Source organism: Triticum urartu, chromosome 7A, assembly GCF_056163025.1.
Source record: "Triticum urartu cultivar PI428250 chromosome 7A, HENAU_Tu73, whole genome shotgun sequence".
Taxonomy (NCBI): Eukaryota; Viridiplantae; Streptophyta; class Magnoliopsida; order Poales; family Poaceae; genus Triticum; species Triticum urartu.
The window spans coordinates 333894535-333909326 of NC_141879.1; positions in this window are offsets into that span (position 1 = coordinate 333894535).

The following is a 14792-nucleotide window of genomic DNA, read 5'->3' on the forward strand; positions in this document are numbered from 1 at the left end:
AGAAACTATCAAGAGGACTGCAGCAGATCAGAAGAGGAGCTGTGGATATGCCCCTCAGATTCAGGAGCTCATCAACTCTAAGATGGGCATGGGCATATATTTATTGGACAAGGAACACCTGCCCATCCGTCCAGATTTTGAGGACAATCAAGTTGTCATGACTGAGAATGAGCCATCGTCTGCCCAAGCACAAGAAAAGAAGGAGAAGGCAAGGAAGGAGAAAGCTGCCAAGATGCCAACTCAAGAGGAGGCATCTGAGTACTTCTTGAAAACCAAACAAGAGCAGCTTGGTTACCTGATTGCATCCACCCTGCGGATTGAGAAAGGACTAGCCACCCTAACTCAGAACCAGGCAAGCCTAGAGAGAATCATGGAACAAAAGTTCTATGACTTGGATGTCAAGGTAACAGAGATTCAGACTGCAGTGGAGCAGCTCCAAGATGACATGCAGGAGAGGAGAGGCAGGACTACAACTGATGCCTTTGCCAGAGTGCCAAGAGGTCCGAGGTCGTCTGCAGTGCCAGTTCCTGACACAAGAGCAATTGCCTCAGCTCCAGCCACAGCCTCAGTTCCACCAGCTCCAGCATCTACTTCAGCTCCAACTCCAGCGTCTACTTCAGCGTCTACAGAAGCCTTCATCCTTGGAGTGATCCGGACTCCATCACCACCTGAAGATTAAGCCTGAGCGTCGATCTAGTACTATGCATTTTCGAGGAACTTTTTGGTAACTTGTTGCCAAAGGGGGAGAAAAATGTATAGATCATAGGCTTCAAGAGAAAGAGTGTTGCCTTTTTCTCTCTTGCTTTATTTGGTGGTTTTTCGAACTTTGTTTGCTTTTGAGTGCTTGAGATACTACGTCATTATTTGTGAGACATTGATGATCATGTGTTTGATCATAAGCTACACTTAATGCTTGATGAATGCTATTATCTTATCTATCTTATGTGATCATTCACTATTCTTGGTGATGAGTGCATGTATTTCATTCTTATCATTTTAAGCGCTCCACCAAGATGTATGTGACATGGAAGAGTAACCCATGACTCTAACTCTTTGTGCATTTGCAGTCCAAAGCAAATTTTAAATATGCACAAATTTAGGGGGAGCTCTTACTTGTCACATACTTCTCAAAGCGATGATATATTTCATGCTTATTATCATTTGTCGAAGCTTTGATCTATATGTTGTCATTAATTACCAAAAAGGGGGAGATTGAAAGTGCAACTATCCCTAGGTGGTTTTGGTAATTCATAACAACATATAGCTCATTGAGCTAATGCTATTCCAAGATGATTATTTCAGGAAAGCTCAATGATTGGCATGGCATGGATGTGAAAGTGGAACCCTCAAAATGCTAAGGACAAAGGATTGGCTCAAGCTCAAAAGCTCAAGACTCTTCATTTTACATTTTAGTGATCCAAGATCACATTGAGTCTTTAGGAAAAGCCAATACTATCAAGGAGGGATGAGGTGTTGCTTAATGAGCCTCTTGCTTCATGTGCTTAGTGATATGCTCCAAAACCCTCAACTACTTTCCCATATCCACATATGACCAAAACCCTAAGCCAAACTCGGTCCTACCGATTCTTCCTATCCGGCGCCACCGAGTTTCATTTGTTATAAGCCACTGCCAAACCCTAGCAAATCGGTTCTACCAATAGGGATCTCGGTCTCACTGAGATGGGGTTGCAAACTCTCTGTTTCCCTTTCGTAACTTTTCGAGAGCGAATCGGTCCCACCGAGATTGCAATGTAAATTCAGTGTTTCCTTTTTGTAACTTTTCGGTCTCACCAAAAGAGCAAATCGGTCCCACCAAGTTTGCCTGACCAACTCTCTGGTTAGCTAATTACCAAATTCGGTCCCACCGAGTTTGTGTAATCGGTCTCACCGAGATTACGTTATGCCCAAACCCTAACCATATCAGTCCTACCGAGTTGCATGTCAGTCCCACCGAAAATATCTAACAGTCACTAGGTTTACCTTTCCGGTCCGACCGAGTTTGTTGATTCGGTCCCACCGAGATTGGAAAACTGTGTGTAACGGTTGGATTTTGTGTGGAGGCTATATATACCCCTCCACCTCCTCTTCATTCGTGGAGAGAGCAATCAGAACACATACACAATTCCAACTCATATGTTCTGAGAGAGAACCACCTACTCATGTGTTGAGACCAAGATATTCCATTCCTATCATATGAATCTTGATCTCTAGCCTTCCCAAGTTGCTTTCCACTCAAATCTTCTTTCCACCAAATCCAAATCCTACGAGAGAGAGTTGAGTGTTGGGGAGACTATCATTTGAAGCACAAGAGCAAGGAGTTCATTACCTACACACCATTTGTTACTTCTTGGAGAGTGGTGTCTCCTAGATTGGCTAGGTGTCACTTGGGAGCCTCCGACAAGATTGTGGAGTTGAACCAAGGAGTTTGTAAGGGTAAGGAGATCGCCTACTTCGTGAAGATCTACCTCTAGTGAGGCAAGTCCTGTGTGGGCGATGGCCATGGTGGGATAGACAAGGTTGCTTCTTCGTGGACCCTTTATGGGTGGTTTCTTCTTCGTGGACCCTTCGTGGGTGGAGCCCTTTGTGGACTCGCGCAACCGTTACCCTTTGTGGGTGGAGCCCTGTGTGGACTCGCGCAACCGTTACCCTTTGTGGGTTGAAGTCTCCATCAACGTGGATGTAGGATAGCACCACCTATCTGAACCACGGGAAAAACATCCGTGTCTCCAATTGCGTTTGAATTCTCCAAACCCTTCCCCTTACATTCTTGCAAGTTGCATGCTTTACATTCCGCTGCCAATATACTCTTTGCATGCTTGCTCGAATTGTGTGATGATTGCTTGACTTGTCCTACAATAGCTAAAATCTGCCAAGAACTGAAATTGGGAAAAGGTTAAGTTTTTATTTGGTCAAGCAGTCTAATCACCCCCCCCCTCTAGACATACTTTCGATCCTACAAGTGGTATCAGAGCTTTGGTATCCATTTGCTTTGATCTCCATAGCTTTTGGTAGTCATAGCCTTGGTTTCACAACCTAGGAGAGTATGGCGTCTAGCGAGGGAAATTATCACCGTAGAGGTCCTTACATTGATGGTACTAATTTTGCTAGTTGGAAGCATAAAATGAAAATGCATATTCTTGGACATAACCCCGCCGTTTGGGCTATTGTGTGTGTTGGTTTGCAAGGTGACTTCTTTGATGGGAAAGAACCAAACCGTGAAGCTACCGCGGATGAGTTGAAGATGTTGCAATACAATGCTCAAGCTTGTGATATTCTCTTCAACGGATTGTGCCCCGAAGAATTCAACAAAATCAGCCGTTTTGAGAATGCAAAGGAAATTTGGGACACTTCGATTGATATGCACGAAGGTACCGACTCCGTCAAGGAATCCAAGTTGGATGTGCTTCAAAGTCAACTTGACAAGTTCAAGATGAAGGATGGTGAAGGTGTCGCTGAAATGTACTCTAGGCTTGCTCTCATCACAAATGAGATTGCCGGCTTAGGAAGTGAAGAGATGACCGATAGATTCATCATCAAGAAGATCCTAAGAGCCTTGGATGGAAAATATGATACCGTGTGCACATTGATCCAAATGATGCCCAATTACAAAGATCTCAAGCCAACAGAGGTGATTGGAAGAATTGTTGCTCACGAGATGTCACTTAAGGATAAAGAGGAACTTCACAACAAGTCATGTGGTGCCTATAAAGCCTCATGTGAAGCCCCCACATCATCAAGTGAGAAACAAGACTTCAATGAAGAATTGAGCTTAATGGTGAAGAACTTCAACAAGTTCTACAAGAGTAGAAGCAAAGATAGAAGCTTCAAGTCAAGGTCCTACAATGACAAAAGATCTTCTAGTCGAGAGCGAAACTGCTACAGTTGTGGAAGACCCGGACACTATTCCAATGAGTGTACGGCTCCCTACAAGAGAAGAGAAGATTCTCCAAAAAGGAGAAGCAAAGAATCACCACCAACAGAGAGAAGGAGTAGAGATGATCGTTATGAACAAAGATACTCACGGAGAAGCAAGGATTCGGAAAGGAAGGAAAAAACATCAAGGAGCTACACAAGACGAAGACATCAAGCTCATGTTGGTGAATGGGTATCCGGCTCCGACTCCGACAGCCACTCCGAGAGAAGTTATCACTCCGACTCCGAAGATACTCAAGATGAAGGTGTTGCCGGTCTAGCACTTGTGTCAACCAACTCCTACGACATATTTGACTCACCAAATGAAGGAGTTGGAAGATGCTTCATGGCCAAAGGTCCTAAGGTAACACATCCTGAGTATGTTGATTTCAATAGTGATGAAGATGACATGTTAGGTGATGATTTGCTTGTTGACAACTCTAGTGATGAATACTATGATGAAAGACCAATTAATCATGCTAATCAAGATAAAACGAATGACAATGATAAGGAGAAGATTGAGGCTCTAACTAAAGAATTAAACACTCTTAAGTTAGCTCATGAAACTATCTTCGAAGATCATCGAGAACTTTTAAGATCTCATGAGAAATTACGCTTTGAAAAGCTCAATCTTGAGCAAGAGCATGAGTTCTTAAAAGCAATCAATGATGATCTCCGCAAGAAAAGTTCTTCTCACATTGCCAAGCGTTTACTCTTATCCACTTACATGCCTCAAGTCAACTCTAGTAACAAGAACAAGAAAGATTCTTCCTCTAGCAGTAACAATGATCATGCTAAATCCAATATTGTTGCTTCTAGTAGTTCTCTTGATTCCACTAATGATTCTCTTAGCCAAGTTACACTTGAGCAAGAAAATAGTTTATTGAAGGGAATTATAGAGAAAGGAGTGTACAAAAGCCTTGCCGAGAGTAAGCAATTCGAGGAAATTGTGCGCAAGCAAGGAATGCACCGGAAGAATCAAGGTGTTGGTTTTGAACAAAAGTTCAATGCCAATGGAGTTGAGTGGGAAGAAGATCAATACCCCAAGACAAAGTTTGTTCCTCAACAAGAGAAGTATGATACTTCTTTCAAGGGGACACAAGCTCAAGATGATCTTCCACCACAAGACTACAAGCAAAAAGGCAAGGACAAGCTTCAAGAGGAAATTGATGCATTTGAAGAAGGTTCTAAGACCTTAGTCAAGTGGATTCCCAAGACTACTTCAAGTTCCACTTCATCAAGTACGACTACAACTCCAAGGATTCCCATCAAGATGGTGTGGATCCAAAAGAAGAAGAACTAGAGAGTTCTTGAGGGTGACTCCGCCAACATACTTCACTCTTATTATTTTGGCAAGAACAAGTGCAATCAACTTCCACATCTTGCACTAGTTCAAGGAGTCACAAACCCTCTTGTTGGTAAGACAAGGGACAAGGTAACCTAAAAGTTTTCATGGACATCATCTTGTGTGTGCATCACTCTATGTCTATGGATATCCTTGTTTGTTCCTTGTGGGACTAACCCATGTAGGTATTGAAAGTGCAATTCACTCAAATGGATAGCTCCAAGTGATCTACATCAACATTGAGCGTCCACATCTTCAACATCTACATGAAGTCATCATCGACAAAACCCAAGGTTAGTTCATCCCTCTTAGGGGGGATATCACATCTAGGGGGAGCTTTACTCTAAGACTTGAGCTAAAGCAACTCTAAAGATGTGAACACAACAATGCTTTATGTAAAAGTGGTAACGCCACTTGAGCTTAAACGATGAGTATGACCTATGATCAAGTGTTCTCACTTGACTCCTAAGTCAATATACTCATATATAGATGACCTAGTCATCGCAAATTGCTTGATAGATGCTAGAATTGGTTGTGCATGCCTTGTCACATATTTCATTTGCCATCTTATTGTGTGAGCATGCTGGTTGCATATTTTACTCATTCGAGGACATCCACTTGTTGTTTTGATTGTTCGGTTTTATTTCTTTTTGCCAAGTGGATGGACAAGAATGCCTAAGAACCTCCTCTAGCTATCTATGCTTTTCTCGTCTCAAACTCTTTTCATGCTACATCAAAAAATTTGATCAAGTCAGATTCGAACCACTCTGTGTGAGGAGCACTCGGAGTCCCCGATTCGTCATAGACTTAAACTTCCAAAACCTCTTTATGATTCTCGGTCTGACCGATACCCCACTTTCGGTCCTACCGAGATCATTAAGTTGATCTAGGTTTTTGATCTCGGTGCAACCGATTTGAACTTTTCGGTCACACCGAGTTTCAGTAACTGCTTACAGTTATGAATCTCGGTGCCACCGAGTTGTTCCACTCGGTCACACCGACAGGGTCGGGCTATATATAGTCACGGCAAAATTTGGAAATTTCTTCGAACCCCTTCGCCCGCGCGATAGCCTGCTCTGCCAACGTGGTCTCCGGATCATCTTCTCGCCGCCAGCCGCCTCCAGTCGCTGGTCTCCGTCGCCGTCAACGGGAATTCTGCCCCGCCGTTGCCGCCGTAGCGAGTCTCTGCCGAACTAGGGTATGGACTCGATCTTTTTGCTATTCTCCAATCCGATTCTTAGCACATTGTGATTATCATGATTCTTGCCACGATTGAAACACTCCTATCCAGTCAATACGCTCGTAGATTAGGTTTGATTCGAAAATTTTAGGGTTAGGTTTCCGCCGAAACCATCTCGGACCCACCGAGTTGAAAAACTCGGTCCCACCGATTTGGCTTATGCCATTGCACAAGTGAGACTCGGTCTGACCGAGAATTACTTATCGGTGTGACCGATTTTGGAACTCTGTGATACCCTAGCAGTCTCGGTGCCACCGAACTGTGACTCGGTCTGACCGAGTTCACTAGTTTAGGTGCCAAAACTGCTTCGGTATCACCGAGTTTAAAAATCGGTAGATCCGAGATGATTTCAGTGGGAAACTAAAACTAAGTTTTTGGATCATTCTTTTGCAAAAATCTCTGCATTTTGTGATGCTCATCTATTCTACCTCATCTATAATCTGTTCACAAGGTTAGTAGTCAGCTTGTTCATCATGTTAGACCAGAGTGACAGCCAGAACATGTCAGAAGAGCAGGTGCAGATGAGTGAGGGCACTAGTCCCTCAAGTTCTTAAGATGATGGCAGCAGGAGTACTCCTAGCAATTTGCCAAAAGCTGCCACCAGACAGAGGAAGAAGAGAACTTCTGATTCTGAAGATGAAGATTATGTGGCAGAGGAAGAGGCCACATCAAAGAGAGTTGAGCCAGCTCAAGGCACAAAGCCAGGTTTGAAAATCAAAAGGCCAGCAGGCAGGCAGCCCATGTCAAAGGCAAGAGCTTCAACTGAAAAGCCTGCACCCAAAGAGCCAGTTGCTGCTGAAGGCAAGAAGAGGAAGGAAAGGGTCAAGAAGACCGTGGCCAGAGTGCTTGGAAAGGCTTCCATCATGGAAGAGGAAGAGGAAGAAGAGGTAGCTGCACCAGCACCTAAGGCACCCAAGCTGATGGGTGATGCTATCAAATCAGGGGCTGCTGCATCTAAGCCCAAAGAAGCACCCAAAGCTGCCTCCAAGCCAAAACAAAAGAGGAATACAAGGAACATACCTGCAGCTGAGAAGAACAAGGCCCCAGTGCCTGAGACTGTTGCTGAAGAAGAGGATGAAGAGCAAGTTCTTAGAAAGCTCAAGCCCAAGATCCCAGACCACAACGATGCTCATCCTGTGGCTGAGGATATGAAGCTCAGGAGAGACTCAGGGCTGAGGAAGTGGAGAGAAGCAGACCCGTATGCTTCAAGGAGGAGGACTGCTGTGGACTACAGATTTCACACCAAGGAGAAGCAAGATTTCTATGAGACAGTGCTGCTTGATAAGAAGCCAATAGTCTGTGATATGAGATGGGTTGACTGGCAATACATCAAGGACAGTGAGGAACACTACCCTGGAGTGTATGACAGCTTTAGTGCTTGTGTAGTTGCAGACTTTGTTGGGCAGAAGCTCACAAAGTGGAACGAGGAGCTCATTATGCAATTCTACTCCACGGCACATTTTTATCCAGATGGAAGGATCACTTGGATGTCTGAAGGTACGAGGTACCAATCTACTATTGAGGAATGGGCAAAGTTGATCAATGCCCCAGAGGAGCAAGCAGATGACTTGGACATTTATGCCAAGAAAAAGATGGATCATAACTCAATGTCCAACATGTACAAGGAAATTCCCAATGAAGCTCTTGACACCTTCAAATTTGGGTATGTGCATTACCTATTGTCAGGGCTGCCAACTATAAATTGGATATTGAGGCACACTCTCTTGCCCAAGTCTGGAGATCACAAGATGATCAGAGGCCATGCAATCAACTTGCTTCATGTCTTTGATGTGCCACAGAAGTTCAAGGTCATGAGCCTCATAGTAGAAACTATCAAGAGGACTGCAGCAGATCAGAAGAGGAGCTGTGGATATGGCCCTTAGATTCAGGAGCTCATCAACTCTAAGATGGGCACGGGCATATATTTATTGGACAAGGAACACCTTCCCATCCGTCCAGATTTTGAGGACAATCAAGTTGTCATGACTGAGAATGAGCCATCGTCTGCCCAAGCACAAGCAAAGAAGGAGAAGGCAAGGAAGGAGAAAGCTGCCAAGATGCCAACTCAAGAGCAGGCATCTGAGTACTTCTTGAAAACCAAACAAGAGCAGCTTGGTTACCTGATTGCATCCACCCTGCGGATTGAGAAAGGACTAGCCACCCTAACTCAGAACCAGGCAAGCCTAGAGAGAATCATGGAACAAAAGTTCTATGACTTGGATGTCAAGGTAACAGAGATTCAGACTGCAGTGGAGCAGCTCCAAGATGACATGTAGGAGAGGAGAGGCAGGACTACAACTGATGCCTTTGCCAGAGTGCCAAGAGGTCCGAGGTCGTCTGCAGTGCCAGTTCCTGACACAAGAGCAACTGCCTCAGCTCCAGCCACAACCTTAGTTCCACCAGCTCCAGCATCTACTTCAGCTCCAACTCTAGCGTCTACTTCAGCGTCTACAGAAGCCTTCGTCCTTGGAGTGACCCGGACTCCACCACCACGTGAAGATCAAGCCTGAGCGTCGATCTAGTACTATGCATTTTCTAGGAACTTTTTGGTAACTTGTTGCCAAAGGGGGAGAAAAATGTATAGATCATAGGCTTCGAGAGAGAGAGTGTTGCCTTTTTCTCTCTTGCTTTATTTGGTGGTTTTTCGAACTTTGTTTGCTTTTGTGTGCTTGAGATACTACGTCATTATTTGTGAGACATTGATGATCATGTGTTTGATCATAAGCTACACTTAATGCTTGATGAATGCTATTATCTTATCTATCTTATGTGATCATTCACTATTCTTGGTGATGAGTGCATGTATTTTATTCTTATCATTTTAAGCGCTCCACCAAGATGTATGTGACATGGAAGAGTAACCCATGACTCTAACTCTTTGTGCATTTGCAGTCCAAAGCAAATTTTAAATATGCACAAATTTAGGGGGAGCTCTTACTTGTCACATACTTCTCAAAGGGACGATATATTTCATGCTTATTATCATTTGTCGAAGCTTTGATCTATATGTTGTCATCAATTACCAAAAAGGGGGAGATTGAAAGTGCAACTATCCCTAGGTGGTTTTGGTAATTCATAACAACATATAGCTCATTGAGCTAATGCTATTCCAAGATGATTATTTCAGGAAAGCTCAATGATTGGCATGGCATGGATGTGAAAGTGGAACCCTCAAAATGCCAAGGACAAAGGATTGGCTCAAGCTCAAAAGCTCAAGACTCTTCATTTTACATTTTAGTGATCCAAGATCACATTGAGTCTTTAGGAAAAGCCAATACTATCAAGGAGGGATGAGGTGTTGCTTAATGAGCCTCTTGCTTCAGGTGCTTAGTGATATGTTCCAAAACCCTCAACTACTTTCCCATATCCACATATGACCAAAACCCTAAGCCAAACTCGGTCCTACCGATTCTTCCTATCCGGCGCTACCGAGTTTCATTTGTCATAAGCCACTACCAAACCCTAGCAAATCGGTTCTACCGATAGGGATCTCGGTCTCACCAAGATGGGATTGCAAACTCTCTGTTTCCCTTTCGTAACTTTTTGGTCTCACCGAAAGAGTGAATCGGTCCCACCGAGATTGCAATGTAAATTCAGTGTTTCCTTTTTGTAACTTTTCGGTCTCACCGAAAGAGCAAATCGGTCCCACCGAGTTTGCCTGACGAACTCTCTGGTTAGCTAATTACCAAATTCGGTCCTACCGAGTTTGTGTAATCAGTCTCACCGAGATTACGTTATGCCCAAACCCTAACCATATCGGTCCTACCGAGTTGCATGTCAGTCCCACCGAAAATATCTAACGGTCACTAGGTTTACCTTTCCGGTCCGACCGAGTTTGTTGATTCAGTCCCACCGAGATTGGAAAACTGTGTGTAACGGTTGGATTTTGTGTGGAGGCTATATATACCCCTCCACCTCCTCTTCATTCGTGGAGAGAGCAATCAGAACACATACACAATTCCAACTCATATGTTCTGAGAGAGAACCACCTACTCATGTGTTGAGACCAAGATATTCCATTCCTATCATATGAATCTTGATCTCTAGCCTTCCCAAGTTGCTTTCCACTCAAATATTCTTTCCACCAAATCCAAATCCTACGAGAGAGAGTTGAGTGTTGGGGAGACTATCATTTGAAGCACAAGAGCAAGGAGTTCATTACCTACACACCATTTGTTACTTCTTGGAGAGTGGTGTCTCCTAGATTGGCTAGGTGTCACTTGGGAGCCTCCGACAAGATTGTGGAGTTGAACCAAGGAGTTTGTAAGGGCAAGGAGATCGCCTACTTCGTGAAGATCTACCGCTAGTGAGGCAAGTCCTGTGTGGGTGATGGCCATGGTGGGATAGACAAGGTTGCTTCTTCGTGGACCCTTTATGGGTGGTTGCTTCTTCGTGGACCCTTCGTGGGTGGAGCCCTTTGTGGACTCTCTCAACCGTTACCCTTTGTGGGTGGAGCCCTGTGTGGACTCGTGCAACCATTACCCTTTGTGGGTTGAAGTCTCCATCAACGTGGATGTAGGATAGCACCACCTATCCGAACAACGGGAAAAACATCCGTGTCTCCAATTGCGTTTGAATTCTCCAAACCCTTCCCCTTACATTCTTGCAAGTTGCATGCTCTACATTCCGCTGCCAATATACTCTTTGCATGCTTGCTTGAATTGTGTGATGATGGCTTGACTTGTCCTACAATAGCTAAAATCTGCCAAGAACTGAAATTGGGAAAAGGTTAGGTTTTTATTTGGTCAAGCAGTCTAATCCCCCCCCTAGACATACTTCCGATCCTACAAGAAGGTATAACCCCGAGACAACACCTTGGACCGAATGCATGTGTTGTATGAGATGCATGTTTGGGTGTTGTGTCCTCCCGTGAATGTTAGTTGTTTCCCCCGCTTGGCACCATCGTCGACCCATGGGAACCGGTTACAGGGAGCACCCCACCTTTTTCATCGCATGACACGCTCCCGTCACTTCTTCTTTTGCACCGGCACCTCACTCGAGTTACCATAACCGACATGTTGCCATGGCATCATTTTCGGATTCGTTGCTGTGGCACCCCTTTCGTTTCCGCCACGATGAAAAATGCTTCATAATATACTCGTTATCATCTTCATGTCAACTTTTCATAAATATTGCATAACACTTGAACATGTCATCCGCATCATGATAATAACATTTAAAATGTTTAAATTGTTGCTTGCTTTAATATTGCTATTTGACATATGGGGATTTACCGGAATTGTTGTTGTTGTTGTTTCTGGCCTCATTTAAAAGGCCTAACTGTGTATTTTACTCATGTGTCACCTCTTGCCATGTTAACAACATGTAATATTGTTGAGTACATAACCGGGAGTGAACTAAATAAACGAATGTGGTGCTTCGTCAATATGCAACTCGTTGCATATTGAGCTCCACTTAATTTGTAGAATTGTTTGTTGCATATTGCCATGCCATGCCTCTTTAAAACGGACATGCATCATCCTTGGTTGTGCATCATGCCATGTTTATGTGATGGTTGTTTATTATGTTGCTTGTTTCTTTCCGGGTTGCTTCTCTCGTTATCTTCGGTTTCGTTCCGGAGTTGTCAGGATCCGTTCGACTACGTCCGTTCATCTACTTCTTGGACTCGTTCTTCTTCCTTGCGGGATTTCAGGCAAGATGACCATACCCTCGAAATAACTTCTATCTTTGCTTGCTAGTTGCTCGTTCTATTGCTATGCTGTGATACCTACCACTTGCTATAACATGCCTCCCATATTGCCTTGTCAAGCCTCTAAGCCACCTTTCCTAGCACACCGTTGTTTGGCTATGTTACCGCTTTGCTCGGCCCCTCTTATAGCGTTGTTAGTTGCAGGTGAAGATGTAGTTTGTTCCTTGTTGGAACATGGATATTGTTGGGATATCATTATTATCTCTTATTTACTTTAATACACCTATATACTTGGTAAAGGGTGGAAGGCTCGGCCTTATGCCTGGTGTTTTGTTCCACTCTTGCCAACCTAGTTTTCCGTCATACCGGTGTTATGTTCTTGATTTTGCGCTCCTTACGCGGTTGGGTGTTATGGGAACCCCTTGACAGTTCGCTTTGAATAAAACTCCTCCAGCAAGGCCCAACCTTGGTTTTACCATTTGCCACCTAACCTTTTTGCCTTGGGTTCTGCAGACTCAAGTGTCATCTTTATTTTAAACCCCCGGGCCAGTGCTCCTCTGAGTGTTGGTCCAAACTGGGCGATGTCCGGCGCCCCCTGGGCAACCAGGGTCTATGCCAACCTGACGTCTTGCCCATCCGGTGTGCCCAGAGAACGAGATACGTGCGACTCCTATCGGGATTTGTCGGCACATCGGGTGGCTTTGCTGGTCTTGTTTTACCATTGTCAAAATGTCTTGTAACCGGGATTCCGAAACTGATCGGGTCTTCCCGGGAGAAGGAATATCATTCGTTGACCGTGATAGCTTGTGATGGGCTAAGTTGGGACACCCCTGCAGGGTTTTGAACTTTCGAAAGCCATGCCCGCGGTTATGGGCATATGGGAATTTGTTAATGTCCGGTTGTAGAGATCTTGACACTTAAATTAATTAAAATGAATCAACCGCGTGTGCAGTCGTGATGGTATCTTCTCGGCGGTGTCCGGGAAGTGAACACCGTTCTTGGGTTATGCTTGAACGTAAGTAGTTTCAGGATCACTTCTTGATCTCTTCTAGTTCACGACCGTTGCGTTGCTTCTCTTCTTGTTCTTATTTGCGTATGTTAGCCACCATATATGCTTAGTGCTTGCTACGGCTCCACCTCACTACCCTTTCCTACCCATAAGCTTAAATAGTCTTGATCTCGCGGGTGTGAGATTGTTGAGTCCTCGTGGCTCACAGATACTTCCAAACTGTTGCAGGTGCTGATGATACCAGTGCAGGTGATGCAACCGAGCTCAGGTGGGAGCTTGATGAAGATCTTGATCGTTGTTTTGTGTCTTTTCCGTTTGATCAGTAGTGGAGCCCAGTTGGGACGATCGGGTATCAAGCATTTGGGGTTGTCTTCTTTTATTTTAGTTCCGTAGTCGGACCTTGATTGTATTCTGGATGATGTATGTATAATTTGTATTTGTGTGAAGTGGCGATTTTAAGCCAACTCTTTATCCCATTCTTACTCAGTACATGGGATTATTTGAAGATTACCCCTCTTGCAACAAACCTACCATGCGGCTATGCCACTAAGTCGTGCCCCGACCCGTGGGAGATATAGCCGCATTGTGGGTGTTACAAGTTGGTAATCAGAGCCTTCCCTGACTTCGAAGCCCCCTGCTTGATCGAATCGCTGACGTTGTTGAGTCTAGAAGAAAATGTTTTGAGTCTTAGGATTATATATATCGGAAAGTGGGATTCTTTTTACTCCTCAGCCCCTTCATCGCTCTGGTGAGGCCTCCTGAGGTAGAGTTTTGACTCTTCTCTCCTCAAATTTCACGAAAAAAAAATTTAGGATCACGCGGGTATCTTGGAATCGTTCTGATGGTTTTGTGATGAGAACATTGTTCTTGGTGCCTCCTGACATTTAGGGGTTGTGGCAGTGTCCCGGGGAGTTGAGCTCCGAGGTGTTGTCGTCACAATTTTACCGTTGCAGTTTTGGAATACCTGAGTTCGCCGACATCGAAAATCTCTTTTATTCAATTGTTGGTGAGATAACCTCGACGCCACCCAGTACTGGGGCGCGAGTTCGGGAGTATTGCCTTAACTCGTACAACGGATGCTTTTCGAAGGTTGAGGTAAATGATTTCCGAAGGTTTCTTGGTTATGTGTTAAAGGATGGATACAGCTGGATGTAGGAATGGTTAGTTTTGGTGAGATATTATGCTTCCCCTGTATCCCCAACACCTGATTGCATAACCAGAAAGTTTCGGGAGTTTATAAGTGGTAATTCAAGTAGCTCCTAGAATATCTTTCCAACAGACACATGATATGATATGGGATCTATCATATGTTTGTTTCCAGCTTATTTTGCAAGCCAATCTTTTGTTTTTGTTTTTGTTGTGGTATTCGAGTTGCTGATGACCCACAAGTATAGGCGATCTATCGTAGTCCTTTTGATAAGTAAGAGTGTCGAACCCAACGAGGAGCAGAAGGAAATGATAAGGGGTTTCCAGCAAGGTATTCTCTGCAAGTACTGAAATAAGTGGTAAAAGATAATTTCGTGATAGGATAATTTGTAACGAGCAACAAGTAACAAAAGTAAATAAAGTGCAGCAAGGTGGCCCAATCCTTTTTGTAGCAAAGGACAAGCCTGGACAAACTCTTATATAGAGAAAA